A 15,641-nucleotide genomic window follows, 5' to 3' on the forward strand; every position below is an offset into this window, starting at 1 on the left:
CCACAGCATCGTGTGTACTCTTCTGTGACCATGATTTTATTCCCACATCGTATGGGGTGCCCTTTGTTGCTCTAGCCATTTTCAGAGCACAGTCAGTCTGTCCAAAGACCTCCAAGGCAATATCCAAGACGTGTTTTGACCGTGACTTATTTTTGTTAAAAAGTGGAAATCTCATAAGATGCTGGTAATTAACTAGATTTCTATTATTACCAAGCCAGGATTGTTCAGACATTTTCAGCTATGCCATACTACTGACTCCTATGTAGTTTCCTACTAATTATTTTGAAGTAGATACAGCCTTGTGTATGACGTCTGGGTGGAAATCCAAGTGATTTGCTGCCTATGTTCCTACCAGGTCAGTTCTCCTATATCACTTCTTATTTATTCACTTTAGTTTACTGAGCTTCCAAGCCTTCTGAGTGTTCTTATATCATTGACCTGATAGCTAGAGTCTCCTTTGACTCTTCCTCTTGTCTTTGTCTTGACAAGGTGGTGAAGGCCTGAAAGGAAGTCAGGAGGCTAGGGGCAGGATGATTGAGTTGAGGCAAGTCTATGTTTAACAGACAAGCAGAAAATGGAGGGGGAAGGAAAGGAAATAAATCACTAGATATAGAGCAGTCCTTTAAAAAAAAAAACAACTCCACAGATCAAGAAGTCTGATAGAGAGCTAGTAACTTTACAGAGGCATACATCATACTGGAAAGAGAGTTTTATAACTCTTGAAGCTGCTTTTCCATGAATGAGGTGCTTTCTGAGCTATTTCTTGGTCCTGGGTAGTGGAGCAGGCAGGACAACCATTTGTGCAGGATATTTCACTGGGAACTCTTATGTTGGGTGTGACTTTAGACTACATAATGTCTGATGGAGGAAGGTCATTGGTTAAGCAATAAAGAAACTGCTTGGCCCCATAGGTTAAAACATAGGTGGGAGGAGTAAACAGAACAGAATGCTGGGAGGAAGAGGACATGAGCTCAGAGATGCCATGGTCCCCTCTCCTGGGAAGAGGCGATAGCTCTGCTCTCTGAGGCACATGCGATGAAGCTCCGACCCAGGATGGACGTAGGCTAGAATCTTTCCCGGTAAGACTGATGCTACAAAGATTATTAGAAATGGGCTATTCCAGGTGCAAGAGTTAGCCAAGAAGAGGATAGATATAATGGGCCAAGCAGTGTTTAAAAGAATACAATTTGTGTGTTGTTATTTCGGGCATAAGCTAGCAGGCGGCCGGGGTGCTGGGGACGCAGCCCCGCTGCTCCTATTACAACAGATGTCTAAAATATCTCCACCTCCTGGATTCCATGGACAAAACACATTCAGTATTAATAAGTGCACAGAGATTTTCTAAATTTCATAACTGAGAGGATATTACATATTTTCTTTCATAGAGATATACTATAAATACATGTACGTGTTCTAGGTATAATAAAATTACATATATTATGGTGCTTGAGTAGAGTTTCTGCAGAATTTAAGCCACTCTAATTTCCAGGTAGTTCTTATTTAAAATAGAAATTGAATTTTATTTGAAAGAAAGTAAAGACTTGGACTGTACCTTATTAATAGTCAGAATATCAATGAATAATAGATATTAACTTACTGGTAACTGTATTTTTAGAAAAGTCCCCCATTTTTTATTGTTTTTATTGAGCTATACATTTTTCTCTGCTCCCCTCTCTTCTTCAACCTCCTCTTCTACCATCTCCCATGACCCCCATGCTCTCAATTTACTCAGGAGATCTTGTTTCTTTCACCTTCCATGGTTATCCATGTATGTCTCTCTTAGGGTCCTATTTGTTGTCTAAGTTCTCTGGGGTTGTGGACTGTAGGCTTGTTTTTCTTTGTTTTCTTTGTTTTATGTCTAAATGTCACTTATGAGTGAATACATATTATATTTGTCTTTTGGGGTCTGGGTTACCTCACTCAATATGTTTTGTTTCTAGATCCATCCATTTGCCTGAAGATTTCAAGATGCCATTATTTTTACTACCGTCTAGTACTCCATTGTGTAAATGTACCACATTTTCTCTACCCATTCTTCGATTGAGGGGTGTCTAGGTTGTTTCCAGGTTCTGGCTATTACAAATAATGCTGCTATGAACATAGTTGAGCACATGTCTTGTGGTATGATTGAGTGTCTTATATATACCCTACAGCAGCACTTCTGGGTCTTGAGGTAGATTGTTTCCTAATTTTCTGAGAAATCACCCTACTGATTTCCAAAGTGGCTGTAAAAGTTTGCACTCCCACCAGCAATGGAGGAGCACTGGTAACTATTTAAACTATCTTGCTTCTCATAGGGCTTTTCAAGTGTATTTTTGTCCCCATTGATGCATTCATCTACCCATTTACCCACGTGAATTGTGAATCTTCTCAAGTAGACCATAATTGTAAATGAGCTTATGCAATAGTAGCCCCAAATCTAAAATTTCACTTTACAATATAAGAAACTCCTCTGAAGTAAGAAAGAAAATAAAGAAGTTAGAGAGCCCTCCTCGGGAGAGAGCTGCACTCTGTTGTGTTCTGTGTGGACTAATACAGCCTTCAAGTGTTCCAGATGAAGACACTTTTCACTAAGTATAACTTTTAGTTCCCCACTAGGTCATTAGAGTGGCCCAGCTATCTCAGAGACACAACAATGGATTCCTATGCCATCGCCGAAAAGACATTCAAACAATTTCAGGTAGGGATAAAGGAGGTAAAGATAATATTCAAATCGAGGAATAGATTCAATGGTTCGCCTAAATCTCATCACTGGGGACAATATAAGAGGCAGTTACAGATTTGCATATTGTTCCCCATTTTTAAATTAAGAGTATAGCTGCTCTGTCTAGAGAATTCTAATTAGCTAACCTTGAAAGGCGGTGGTTCAGTTGGTTTAATGAAATATCCACGGTTATAATTTCTCTAGTTTCATAGCTCCCATTTCACATGACTGGTGTAAAGTGCCTCTAATCCATCTCTGAACTTGACTTTTGCATTTTTCTCAGTGGCACTTTGCTGAATTATGCCAGTTTGACATTGAGAAATGGAATTGACCCAGGGGAAGCACTTGTGTTTTTACAGGAACCACCGAGGACACAAAAGGATGCTCCATGGTGGATTGATGGAGAAGGGTCTCTTCAGAGCTCTAAGTGTGCTCAGGAGAATGCTTTTACCTGTCAGGTTGCTGAACAAGGGTTTGTGAACATCTCTTTATCCTCAGGGGGGATTTTCTTTTCGTAAAAGACTGAAAACTCAAGGAACCACTACAGGATTATTTGGAGTCTTTTTTTCTTTCTTTCTTTTTTCTTTTGATCTTTTTCTCACTGGGGCTGCTCTAATTAGCTCACACTCTCAGAAGGGGAATTTCATTTTCTCTCTTGCAGGCAACAGAATTTCATTGTAAGGCAGAGATAAAGCATTGTGTGTGTTGTTGGTAGTTTGTATGTGAATTGTGGTTATGAGGCCTGTAGATTCTGACTTCAGAAGTTACCCTATAATGTTTAGCATCATTTCAGACATTGGCAGCCGTAAGCCCCTTTGATTCTCTCTCTCTTTCTCTCTCTCTTCCTCTCTCTCCCTCCCCCCCCCCCTCTCTCTCTGCACAAGCACGTGTATCCCCAAACCCAACAGTGTATTAGTGCAGCACTGTCGGGTAACTTTGATGACTTAGCATGACAGTCCCACCAGAGGCCCTGCACTTTTCTCTAGGGTTCCTAGGGTTCATCCCATCACTTCTCATATGCCGTGAAAGCAAACTAAAGATGTCTCAATTACTTTGTCTGCCCTTGGTGAGGTATCTTTCAAACTGCTTTTATCCTCAACTGTGTTAAGAATAAACGAGGCAAATGAGGGACTTGACATCCCATTGGAGAACAGCTAAGTCACATTATGATGACTGAGTAAGAATGAGTCTATAGTCTTTGCTCTGGAAAGCAAAGGAGACTTTTGTAGACTGCAGGTTGGTTTAACCTTGGCAGTGCCCTCTGTGTCTAAATTGAAAGAAACAGGCTGGAGGATTTCTGCTGTACATGGTTTCTTAATGGAAGTTTTCTTTCACGAGCAGAAAAGATTACAGTTTGTGGGTCTAAGCTACGAAAGGTTATGAACCATTGATGTTTAACTTACTGCAAAGGGTAAGACCTTTATACCTGGTTTAGAATCAGCAAACTTGTAAAGAGCAGACAATATTGGTCTTTGTACACATTGATTCTTCCCAGCTGAAATTCCTGCAGGGGTTTGAATGAGATGTTTCTCTTCTGCTGCTGATGATCGCTCTTTCCTTGCCTGCCTACTTCAGTCCCTGCTCTTATGAGGCTAAACTGCTCACAATCTTTTTGTGCGACTCCAAGTCTGACATGCTCTGACCCCTGCAGCCTTTCTCTTACCTCTTCTCTTGCTCACCAAGAGCAATAGGTAATAGGTGAATACTCTCTAAACCCAGGTGTTCAAATTTACACTTACAGTGTATCACACACAACATTACAATAGAGATGTAGTCATTTTTTTTAATATTGTGCTGTGGTTAGCAGACAGACTGGAACAGTCATTCATAAAACACACACACATGTGTATGTGTATATATACATATATATTTACTTTTAGTTGTGAAAGATTTTGTCTCCAGTAATACATAATGTATATAATAATTGTGCAAGTCATAGATTGCAAAATTAGAAGTTATTGTTATTTTAAAAACATGCTCGTTTGGTCTATACCCAAACATACAATCTTGCACTGCGCCTAGAGCAGTGGTTCTCAGCCTGTGGGCCCTGACCCCTTTGAAGTCAAATGACCCTTTCAAAGGGGTTATCTAATGCCACAAGAAAGGACAGATATTTGGATTACAATTCATAACAGCAACAAATTACGGTAATAAAGTAGCAATGAAATCAATCTTATGGTTGGGGGCCACCACAGCATGCGAAACTGTATTAAAGGGTCAGAGCTTTAGGAAGGTTGAGAACCACTGCTCTGGAGGGTTTGTATCTCACCCCAGAGATGTCTGTCCTATGGATCTGGTGTTTGAAACTGTCTTCTAACTAATGTGCACTCCACAAAGAAGCAGTGTGGGGTTAAAGCTGCGTCTTGTCCCCATGGAAGTTACCAGGGGGTCCGGGACACAGACATGATCTTCATGCTGCCTGTTTTGAATGCACAATGGCTGTCCACCTCTTTATCTTTCTCACAGGACAGCTCTTCTCAAAAGTGTTTCCTATCCTTTCTTTGAAGCAGCCAGCCCCTTCCTGCCACTAAGACCAAGGCCTGGTCCATTATCTCCCCAGAAACTCTCCCCTGTCCCTAAAGTTTCCTGTTCTTTTCTTTCCATCTCTAGAAATTATCAGCTTTGCTTTTTACGTGAGGCTTCTTTTTCATTGCCTAATGGCATACCTCAGGTGACATCTTTTTAAGCATATCCTTAGATAGACTGCAAGTTTTTCTTGACTTCCTTGCCTTTACCATGACGCCTCACTCTTGGTATTCTGATATAAAAGTCATGCTGTAAACACTTATTGAGCAGATGGCAAAGCTACAAAGTCCCTTCAACCCAGTAGTGTTTTAAGTGTATTTGTTGTTTTGTGTCTTGACAGATATTCAAGAACAGCTCTTCTACCAGAGTACCTAAAGATCTTTTATTCTCATACTGACCCAGTTTGCAAGATCTTTTTCCATATATTTTTTTAGACAATTGGAAAATGCAACGTGAAACAAATCTCTTCGGTATGGACATGAAATCCCAGAACTATAGTTACAGAACTGTTGGTCTTTTGGCTCTCTCAAGCATAATCATGCACATTTTAGATACCCTGACAGATCAAATCAATACTTTGGCACCGGACCAAAGAATGAATGTACCTGGTTTGCTTTAAAACAATTGCTTATGCATTCAGCACTCTTGGAGTCTGGTTAAGATCTCCATGCTGAAGTCCTGGGAACCCCACACTTTCACAGGACTCATGTTTTCTTTGGGTGGTTTCTTGGAGTTCAGATCTTGACATATGTGATCTATGAATCAGGAATTCAAGAGCCGAGATATTGGCAGTCAAACAAAAAGAGGTAGACTTAACGTAAATAACGCTTCAGGAAAGTCTTCAATCACTGAGCACTGATTACATGAGCTTGGGTAATGAATTTGGGGCTCATTGCAGCCATACTCTTCCAACTCTGGCTCACGCCCATCTAGAGCAAGAAGGAAAGCATTTTCCAATTTAATAAAAAGGATTTGGGCTGCATATAGTCCACAAAGACTTAACTTTTTGTTTTCCAGTTATAAAATTCTATGATTTTTTCTCATCAAAAACTCACTGGCATTTTTGATTCTATATTATGGTGCTTAATAAGTGTTGCTTTAGTGACTTGGAGTGGAAAATGAATGTGTTTCTTGAAGGAGGGAGATTCGTGGTCTACCAGATATCCATCCCATCTTTCACTCGGCGTATATCTTGGCAGAAGTTGTTAATTTATTCCATCTGTTTCTAAAAACATCCGAAGCACTGTCTGTTTTCTTTGCCCTTACTCTAAACCCTAAAGGCAGGATGAGCAAGTCTTATTCATCATAAACAGGAGGGTCCAGACAGGATTCCAGGTTTCCACTCTAACCTCCGAGACTCCTTCACAAAGCATCAAGTCAGAGAGTCGGAGAGCAGTGAATGACTGTGAGATAAACCGGGTGAGCGTGGGCTTCTCATCCCCTGCGCTGTTGGTACCTTGTGCAGTTGACTGTTGCAAGGCCTGTTCTCTTCACTGAGGTGTAATCGCTGTCATCGCTGGGTTCTACCCCTCGGCAACAGCAGCAGACCCCACTGTCCCAGGCATGATGGTATGGAGAAGTGTCCCTGGGGAGCAACATCACCCCCCACTTAGCCACTGAGTTGCGGAAACAAGGACGTTTAATTTCTGTCTAATAAAACACAGAGGCATCCAGTGAGTTCTCAGGATTGGATGTTTCATTTTGTCCACCAACATTTATTAAGACCTTTCTGTGTACTAAGTATCATAGAAAGCTAAAAGAAGATAAAGATAAGCAGTGCACAAGCCATCTCAGAAGTGTTTACTTCAGTCTGCCGCAAGGGGAGACAGGTGAGGGCAATGACCGGACACATTCATTGATGTCCTACTATGTAACTAAGGTAGTTAGACTCCACGGTCTGGAGATCCCAGGGAAAGGCTTGCAGGAAAACAAATGTCATGAAGATCTTTCATATGGAGAAGACATTTTCAAACTAGATGAGGAGTAGGGGATGGGAGATAAAAGCTAGAAAAAAAAAAGATTGACAGACAAAATTAAATGTGGCTTCTTCTAGAAAGGTCGGCTAGACATGGTGAGCTGATGCGGCTGGTGAAGGTACTTGCCACCCAGGCTGAGCAGCTGGGTTCAGACACCGGAACTGGCATGGTAAAGGGGTGATGGATAAATGTAACACGAAAGTGTGATGCAATGTGGTTCCGGAAACGTTACAGAAGTGATTCTCAGTAGCAGAGTTAAGTGAATAGAAAGCCTCAGACAGAAGGAAGTGGGCCATGACGGGGGAGCTACACATCTGAAGAGCAAAGTCTTGGGGAGTTTCTCAAACTCACAGTGTATTCCCAGACACCGTTCTCTTTCCAGTCTAGATGACGTAAGTGGACCCACTGTGTGGTATTACAGCTGTCCTCTACTGGTTTTGCCAATTATTTGTTGATTTATTTGACTGGTTTTTGAGACAGTGTTTCTCTGTGTAGCCCTGAGTGTCTTGGAACTCCCTCAGAAATGACCACTAATCCAATGAGAATTATCTAGTACAATAATCTAACAATCTAAAGAGGAACTCTTGTGGTTAATCTCGTAGATAAATTGCTTTGCGGTATTATTTTATAGCTAACAGCATACAATAACCTTCCCTTTCCATTTTGATGAACGCACATATGCGACACCTTCCTTAATGATGCTGCACAGGTTTACACAAGTCTCCATTATTGGTCCTTGTGTTTCTAACCTTGCATCCCAGCAAAGCTGTGTTTCCCCTCGTTTCTTCCTCAGAGTCATTTCTAAGCAGCGTTCAGTATTTTCACCCTCAAGAACACCTCCTGTTATTGTTACCTCCCGACTCCATATCTTGAAAGACACAATCTACCAAACTACATTTGATAGGAAGCAAAAAAAGCCCCACTGTTTTGTCAGTTTTTAAATTAATCACCTGAGATTATTGCTAATCAAAATTTTGGATCAGCTGGGGATGTATAATGGGGCATTTACAACAATAAGACAATACAATCCCAGCCTAAAGCAAAGTCCCTTGAGGTGAACTCAGGGGTTCACAGCCTTAATCTCAGAGAGCCATGGTCTTTGGGGGAGATTTCTACAGGGACTGCCATTTGCCTGCAGATGCTCCTTCCACGCTCGTGGCTGCTTCAAGTCAGGGCTTCAGGGGACAAATACTTTAAGTTGATGACTTGCTTGGGGAGGGGCTCACAAAAAAAAAAAAAAAGCTACAGGCGTGACTGCTTGAGTATATCAAATTTTTACTTTGTTTTTGTGGTCGATTTTTGCAAGGCCGCTTTTGACATGCGAAAACACCTTGTCTTAGAGGTAATTTGCTGGAGAACAGGGTTTTAATTTGGTGTGGGTTTTTTTTTTAAAAAAAAAACAAAAAACAAAATAAAAGCAGCCAGAGCAGATCATTTCCAACAGTCTGCGTGGAAGTGTTGCCAGGCGTGGAGTCCCGAAGTCTTCCAGACGTGTGTTGATAGACCAAACCTGCTCTTGTGGCTTGCCAGTGAGTGACGGCTGCCTGAGCATCTGTGAGGAGCTGAGACGGGAGTTTACTTCTAAAACCAGGCACCCTTTGCCAAGGATGCTTGTTAGTTCATTAGTTGGTTACATTTCTTTGTTTAATGGCTCAGTGTCCAGAATAGCTCTTTGGACCCAAACACCAGGGAAAGAACTTCAGTGCTCGCTTGGCCATTCTAAATTTAGCTCCTATTTCTGGGTTGTTGCCCGCCAGTAGGTCAAACGATTCGGATCCTGCATTGAGGGTTGGGTTAGCAGACTCACAGGCAGGCTCCTCTGTGTAGCGTTTTGACTTCAGACTGAGGGAGCAGAGGCTGTGCACATGCGCATGGAAGCGGGGGTGGGAGGGTTCTCCGGGCTTTTCCAGAAATCACTCCAGGCAGGATATGTTCAGCGCAGGTCTGGGACACGGTGGTAAGGGTCAGATATTACCACTGAGGCGTTGGGGTTGAGCCGTCTGAACTGTAAGGCCCTCAAGCCTGATGACTCAGGCTTTGCTGGGCCGAGGGCACCGGTCTATCTAGAATACAGACATGAATGCAACATTTCATGAAACACTTGCGATTGTTTTTTCTTAGAAAGTAAAATTCAGCTTCGTGTGGGCTCACTTCAGTTGAAGGGAGCACAGTTCTTGAAATGCCGAGAGTGCCATGGGGGCTACACAGGCATCAGAATACAAGCTCACCCTGTGGGCTCTGTCAAGGCCACAGAGTCTGACGCCAGGTTTCGGAATTGCTAAGGGACAATAACAATGTTTGATGTTCGGATGCTGCAGGCTGACCCCTGCCAGTGAGGTCTCTTGGAGCAAGCAGGTGGCTAAGACAGTGAGCCTCGGGGCTCTGCCGTCACCCTGGCTCCACAATGGACATCTATTGCCCCCTAGCTTAGTTAAAATGTTCAATGCAAACAGAAAATGGTAGAAGAATGAAAACAAACAGTGACAACCATAAAAAAATTTAAATCACCACTAGAAAATATCGAAGTATAACCAAGAAAGAAACAAAAGCTTAAAACTCTTGAAAAACTTCCCCAAGATCGACCCGTAAGTCTGAGAAACGCAATTGGAACTATAAGACACACATGGCCCTGCTCGTCCACAGCATTTTGCGCACCTCCGTTCCCTCTGTAAGCCACTTCCTTCCCCCTCGTGACTGTCCATCCTCACCACCCTCTTTCTTACCCCCTTTCTTACTTTTCTTCCTCTCCATCTTTCCTCTTCTGACTCCTCCATCCCTTCTTCCATTTCTCTTTTGATTATTTTGTCTTCTTCCTTGGTTTAATTGATGAAGTCAGAAAACAGTTTAGTTATTGTGTGATTTTTCCTTTCTTTCTTTTTGTTCTGTAGCTCTGGCTGGCTCCACGCTAACTAAAGAGACCATTATGTGATATTTTTATAAATAAAGATTTGGCCATTTGTCCTTTCTTAGTGCCAGTTCATTCTGATTTAGTTTTTTAAAGCAGGATTTGAGCACTAAGGATATTGTGAGCTCAGATATTTCTCATTGCTTTCATTTGGAAGCATCTGAGGGAGATGATTGGTTTGAGGTTTTTCTTGTAATAAATATGAAATATGATTGAGTTTGAAGACTTTTCCCTTGAGTCTCTCTCTCTCTTTCTCTCTGTCTCTCTCTCTGTGACACACACACACACACACACCCTTTTCTTTTGGAAGACTTTGGCAGGCTGCCAGCTCAGAATCCCTATTAGAGTTTCATCCAGAGGGTATTACCTAGAGACTTTTGTACAAATGCAATCTGAAAATCCGCCCTTCCCAATGACGAGTGATCAAGAGAAAATGACAAGGTGGGCCTGCTGGAGGCCGTGCTAAGCATTTCTGCTGGGCCTAAGCCAAGCAGAGCCTTTAAGAAATAGTTCCCATGGCATTTCTGGCCTGAACAGAAACAGTTACATAAGCCATGGGAAAATGCCTCTTCTCATGAAATGTACGGGCTGAACTCACAGATCCGGAGCTGTCATTCTCAAGTCTGGAACAACCAGGGTGTTTCCCCGCCATTCTGCACCAGTGTCAATGGGCACCTTTGCCATTCTCAACTGCTCCTTCTGGTTATTAGTGCCAACCAGGTGGATTTTCTCCTCTCCTCTTTCTCTTTCGTCCCCCAGCTTGAAAACAAATTCTCCAGGTGTTTGTGTGTTTGGTTGTTTTTGTTTGGTTTCGTTTGGTTTGTTTCTACCTTTGACAGTTTGTGTTTTCCTGGAATTTGTCAGCTGAGGCTCTTAGAGTAGCTGTATTTGGAAGTAGGGCTTTGAGGGAGGAACTAAGGGGCTGGCGAGGTGGCTCAGCAGTTACCAATAGGTGCCGCTCTTGCAGAGGACCCGAGTTTTCCATTCAAATGGCTCGCAAATGACTGTTACTCCATCTTCAGTGGGTCTGGAACCTTCTTCTGGCCTGCATGGGCTCCTGCACTCATACGTACGCTTGCGTTGGTTTGGTTGCATTTACAAAAGAGGATGTTTTGTTCAATGTGTTCAAAATTGACCATTTTAACCTTGGGATGGATAAAAATTAAAAGGCAACACTGTGGCCATATCTGATGAATACTCATAGAGGACACAGGACTAGGGATTCAAGAAAATACCGCTACAGTTCCTGAGGGAAGAAGTGCATGAAGGAGCTGTTTGTGGGTAGCATGCAGATGGGATGGCTAAGAATGTAGGCCATATTGCTAAAGCATAGACTAGCACAAAGAGATGATAGGAACCCTCTGTGGTTTCTATGACAACGTCACTTAACTTGATACAGCATGAAGCCCATACATTTTGGGATGAAAAACAAAATGCTTTTCTGAGATCATCATATGTTATGTTGCTCGCTTAGCATGCATTCTCCATTGGACATTGAACATTTTTTATTCAGCCTGGCTAATGAAGATGGTATACACCTAGCACAAAATAGTCTTTTCGTTTTGTATTTCTGATGTTCATATTTATATGTTAATATATGATATGAGCAACACAATACAAAATGACAGCTTACCCTTGTGCTTGTTCATTTTTCTTCATTTTAAAAATCCCTAAAGACCCCCATATTTCTATCTGGAACACTAAGAATGTTTCTTACTCCCAGGTGTCATAACTCACAGGCTTAATTAGTACCTTATTCGAACGGCATTCAGATTTATAACTTCAGTCTAGACTTCCCCTCTCAGTTATTAGACTTCTGGATTTATTTGCCTACTTAGGTATGTTAAAGACAACTCCTCATCAACATGCCATAAATCAAACTCACTAAATGAGGGCATAGAGAATAGCTTCCCAATGTTGTGTTTATGATAGCCCGTGACCAAATGGTTCTCTCTTTTATTCCTTTCTCTCTGTGTTGGATCCATACCAGGTTATATTGATCTCACAGTCTTGAAACCTCCATTGTCACCTCTCCCAGCTCCCTTGTCAAGCCATGACAATTTCTCCTCCGAACCACTATTTAAAAACCCACAGTGACCTATCAGCATCTACTCTTTTTCCCTTTCTTTATTGGGCCATTCGCTAGACCACAGCCAGAATGAGAATTTTGAAATTTGAGTTTAGAATATCTCAGTGGTTTCCTAATATACTTGGGGCAAAAAACAAAGAACAACAACAACAAAAAGAACCAAAAAAAAAAAAACCCTCCAGATCAATCAAAATGCACACTACAGAAGGCTTAACTGAAATAACTTCTTGAAGAAACCCTTGCCTGGGTGGGAGAAGATGCTAGAGCATCAGCAAAGATGCTAGAGTATCAGCAAAGTAAGATGGGCCAGCCCTGGAGAGCAATGGTGAAGTTCCTTTCCCAGTCCCAGACCAGGAGAGGGTAGGTGAGCTGCTGGGTGGTGGGAGAAGAGAGGGACCTCCCAACCAATGCCCACTGCTAGAGCCACTGTCTGGCCAGAAGAAACGTCTGAATTGCTGTCCCCTCCTGGCTCCTCCTACTGACTAAATGAAGCTGAAAGCCAAGGGCAAAGGGACCAAGTGATGCATCGCAGACATGAATCTCCCAGAACAAAAGACAGAGAGGGGAACTCTGAACTCAGTATTCTTATAGTACAGACTCACTTCCTAGGCAATGCTAGGGCCTAATGTTATGTTATAAATCAGATAGATTGATTTAATTTTATGTTATAAATCAGATAGATTGATTTTTAACTTATAAAACAAATCTTATTAGTGAAAAATCCTTAATTTTTACCCCTTCAGCTGTTTATTGAATAGAGTTCCTGAACTGTTTGAGACAGGAAAGATGTTTGAGCATCTGTATGTATGTGAACTACATTCATAACTATAGCAAAGGTTTTAATCGGCTCAAAAGGCAACTAATTCGGTTACATCTACAGAGTTTCCAAATAGGGGTAGTTTGTACAAAAAAAGAGAGAGAGAGAGAGAGAGAGAGAGAGAGAGAGAGAGAGAGAGAGAGAGGAATGAATTTTCTACTGTCCTGGAGATTGGAAAGCCCAAAGTTAGGAGAGCGGCAGATTTGATTTTCAGATAATTGTTGTTTTCTGTTTTCAAATGGTATTTATTTGGCTCTTAAATGCCACCTAAAACTCTCATGTTGAAGGGATGGCACTATTAAGAGACAATGGGACCTCGAGATGGCAGAGATGGGCAGAAGGAAGTTGGGTTCTTGGAAGTGCACATTTGTTGGGACTCCTGAGACATAGCCCCTACCCCCTGCTCTGTGGTGTGAGCTGCTTTGCCCTGTCAAGTGCTCTTCGCCTTGTTGGTAATCGACCTCACCACAGGCCCAAGTGAGGGGACCATCCACAAAGACAAAAACCGCTGTAGCCATGAACCAAGAAAAAGTTTAATTTCCTTAGGTTACATTAGCTATCTTGGCACAGCCATGAAGAGCTGAGGAGGAGGGCGCCTCGTTGCCTTCGCCCTGAGTGGGAAGCAGAAGGACGATCGAGGCAGCAGGATAGGGGCCTTCACTCCGGTCACAGGAAGAACCTTTGCTACCCTTTGGGAAAGGCCCACTTAAGGTCATCTTACTTTACACTAAGGTTTAACCGGAATTGTGGAGGGCTGTGATCTAACAGTAGCAGCCTATTGTAACTAATTGTAACTAATTGGCTTTCTCACGCTTCCCTTTGTCAGGGTCCTGGAGAAGGCAATGGTGGCACAGTTTTGGGGAAAACGAACACAAAAGAATGGATGAAGACAAACCTTCAGGCTGGTCTCACAGGCTGTGGCCTGTTAATCACTTAAATATCCAGACACGAGCATCCATCTCTGCTTGCCTCCTTGTGCCTGTTTCCCCTGACTTGGTCTTGCCACTCCGACCCTAGACTATGGATGTTAGTGCTGGTCTAGCCTTTGTTGTCTGGAAGTCGGGCTCTGTTCTTATTTTTAGAAAACCTTGGAAGGCTCTTTCTTTGCTTTCTGCATCTCCTGAACGCTTTTAAAGTGACACGCTTTACAGAAAATCATCTCATGTTTTGGAGCTTGTGATGTGTTCCGTGCAGCTGTGGCAGACGTGAGATGGCACAGTAGGTGCTGCCTGAACGGCCGCAGATGCCGGTGAGTACAAAGATGCAAACTCCGCGACTTTCCATTCTAACCAACTCTTAAAGGTTCACATTTTCCATTATTAAACTGGAAAGCTTCTGGCGTTTGCTTTTTGCTTGCTGCCTTAGACTGTTTTTTTTTTCTTACAATAACAAAGTCACCCCGTCTGTGGGTAGATCTGTGGAAAGGAACAACACAGGCGGCTGGCGTGACTGTCACAAGTGTCCAGGGCAAACCTGTGGTTTGAGAGGCATCTGCGTTTTATGTGCGCTGGAAATAGGCTGTTACTTCCCATCTGTAGAGACAGGCATAGCAACGATGGAAATTACTGAGCCTAGAAAGCCTGGCTACATGTTAAGACACAGACGGATGAGAGCGTTGAGCTGGGTTGACTGAACCCTGGCCAGACCACTTCTCCCAGAGCTGTGGCTCACGTGTACTTCAAACCTTCCCTTAGAAGGAAGCAAAACCATGCCTCGTGCGACTGAACCAGATTACATAGTTCTGTGTACATACTTCATATCCTCTATTTTTTTGTATCATGAAAATAAGTTGGGCTCAATATTATGTGCATGAGTAGACTTTCCTTCCATTGCACCATTTCAAATACTTACAATGCTCGCTGTCTTAAAATAGAGTATGGAGAATAGAGTCAGATGACTGGACTGTTAGTCTAGTGGAGAACTAAAGAAGCTAAAGAGGAGTAATAAATAAGAGGAATGCCATGAAAGAGAGGAGTACACGATACAGTGCAGGCTGAGGCATAGTTTTCTCCAGAGAGGATGGTTCCAGAACAAAGTAGCTTTTTAACAAACTTCACAGGATAGGCTTATGAAAACTATTTAGGCAGCAAAAGATGAGTGGGGCTTGTAGACACATTGCAATATAAAAGGGAAATCTGGAGCAGAGAGAGAGAGAGAGAGAGAGAGAGAGAGAGAGAGAGAGAGAGAGAGAGAGAGAGAGAGAAGAGGAGAGGAGAGGAGAGGAGAGGAGAGGAGAGGAGAGGAGAGGAGAGGAGAGGAGAGGAGAGGAGAGGAGAGGAGAGGAGAGGAGAGGAGAGGAGAGAGAGACCGAGGAGTCTAGGGAGATGTGTGTATTATGCAGCAGCCTCGCCCTAACTTGGTCCCATGGACGTCTGTTCATAGTGAGTCCTTGGCAAAAATTAAGAAAGCAAAAAGCTATAATATGGGGAGTAAATGAACTCGGCTCTCTTTTCAAGTATTCGTGGATTGTGTTCTTAACTGCGTGGTTATATTGATGTCGGTGGATTTGTGATCCTCTAAAGTGAAAATAGAGTGTGTTGAGTTGCTCGCCGTAGTTCCTCACCCACAAGAACATCGTCTGTGGCGTGTCTGCTGCGTGTGCAGAGCACTTCCAGGAAAGTGGT

The 15,641-nt window shown here is 42.6% G+C and overlaps 1 long non-coding RNA gene across 1 annotated transcript in view; it reads left to right on the forward strand.

The window, feature by feature from the left end:
* The window catches only part of LOC142838808 (uncharacterized), a 95,088-nt gene extending 81,070 nt beyond the window's left edge, over positions 1–14,018 (forward strand). Inside the window, exon 5 of the long non-coding RNA XR_012908635.1 lies at positions 13,844–14,018. This is a non-coding gene — a long non-coding RNA (uncharacterized LOC142838808). The remainder of the gene's footprint in view (positions 1–13,843) is intronic.
* Positions 14,019–15,641: the final 1,623 nt, after the last annotated feature.

Source organism: Microtus pennsylvanicus, chromosome 20 (assembly GCF_037038515.1).
Source record: "Microtus pennsylvanicus isolate mMicPen1 chromosome 20, mMicPen1.hap1, whole genome shotgun sequence".
NCBI lineage: Eukaryota > Metazoa > Chordata > Mammalia > Rodentia > Cricetidae > Microtus > Microtus pennsylvanicus.